Raw genomic sequence first — 1,974 nt, 5'->3', positions numbered from 1 at the left:
TATATATATATATATATATATATATATATATATATATATATATATGTATATGTATATATGTATATTTATATATATGTGTGTGTGTATATATACATATGTATATTTATATATATATGTGCATTTGTGTATATTATCTATCTATCTATCTATCTATCTATCTATCTGTCTATATATATATATATATATATACAACATCGGTCAGTTGGGCTGTCTTAGCAGCATTATAGGCCCCTGGGAAAATCAGTGCACTAGGCCATATAGTATTTATTTATTGAGTGCAAGCCACAGCATACACAGATCAGAATTGGCCCCTGGACCTGTGATGCCCATGAGTACCCATGCCTAAAGATAGCACTGTTGGTTGGCCCATTTATATTAGAAAACAAGGGTTGCAAAGTGAGCTTCTTATTAACCACTCAGCCATTCCTGTGCCCAAAAGAAATGTGCTATCAATTTCTGTTAGATGGCATGTTATGATATATATATGTCTTTTATCTTTTACTTGTTTTAGTCATTCGACTGTGGCCATGCTGGGGCATTGCCATAATGAACTTTTAACTGAATGAATCAACTTAGATACTTATTTTTTGTTACGCCTAATACTTATTCTATCAGTCTGTCTTCCCGAACCATTAAGTTATGGGGATATAAACACACCAACACCAGTTGTCAAGCAGCACTGAGGGACAAATACGCACACATATATATATGTATAGATATATATGACAGGCTTCTGTCAGTTTCCACCTACCAAATCCACTCACGAGGCTTTGGTCAGCCTGAGGTGTAGTAGAAGACACTTGCCCAAGGTGCCATGCAGTGGGGCTGAACCTGGAACCATGTAGTTGGGAAGCAAGCTTCTTCCCACACAATCACACCTGCACCTACATATATATACTAGCAGTAAAACCCGTTGTTGATCAGGTAATTATTTTTACTATCTATCGAGAGTCACATTTAAAGTATTATATGTATAATTTGCTTCTCCTGTAAGAGAAAACCATGTAATAACTGAAGTGGAAGAAAGATCAATATCATACATGAACTTGCATTTGTTTCTGATATGACAATAATAAGTGAGTTGTATGTGTTATTTTATTTATCTATACATTTTTTATTGATTCTGAAAGGATGAAAGGCAAATTTAACCATGACAGGATTTGAACTCGGGCTACGCTGAGCAGTAATGATTGCAACAATGCAATCTATCCAATGTTCTAATGATTTACTAACTAGCCTCCTGTGTGTGTATGTATATGTATGTATATGTGTATGCGTGCCTGTATATGTGTGTGTATATATGTCATATATGTGTGTGTGTGTGTGTGTATATATATATATATATATATATTTCTTTTACTCTTTTACTTGTTTCAGTCATTTGACTGCGGCCATGCTGGGGCACCGCCTTTAGTCGAGCAAATCGACCCCAGGACTTATTCTTTGTAAGCCTAGTACTTATTCTATCGGTCTCTTTTTGCCGAACCGCTAATGTTACGGGGACGTAAACATACCAGCATCGGTTGTCAAGCGAAGTTGGGGGGACAAACACACACACACGTATATATATACATACATATATACGACGGGCTTCTTTCAGTTTCCGTCTACCAAATTCACTCACAAGGCTTTGGTTGACCCGAGGCTATAGTAGAAGACACTTGCCCAAGGTGCCACGCAGTGGAACTGAACCCAGAACCATGTGGTTGGTAAGCACATATATATGTATACAGAGAGAGAGAGAGAGAGTCTAACGAAGGTAAGCTAACAAAAACTTCGAAGTCACTGCCAGCGGTTTCCCCGAAAAAGTTTGATAAACATGTACTCTTTTCCTGTAAGTATCAATATATGCATGTACACGCACACGCATATATATATATATATATATATATATACATGTAGATGTAGGTATGTACATATATGTATGTATATATGCATATGCTCACATATCATTTGTATTATTATTATTATTAT

This window comes from Octopus bimaculoides, chromosome 14 (assembly GCF_001194135.2).
Source record: "Octopus bimaculoides isolate UCB-OBI-ISO-001 chromosome 14, ASM119413v2, whole genome shotgun sequence".
NCBI lineage: Eukaryota > Metazoa > Mollusca > Cephalopoda > Octopoda > Octopodidae > Octopus > Octopus bimaculoides.
This window is presented reverse-complemented; position numbering follows the sequence as displayed.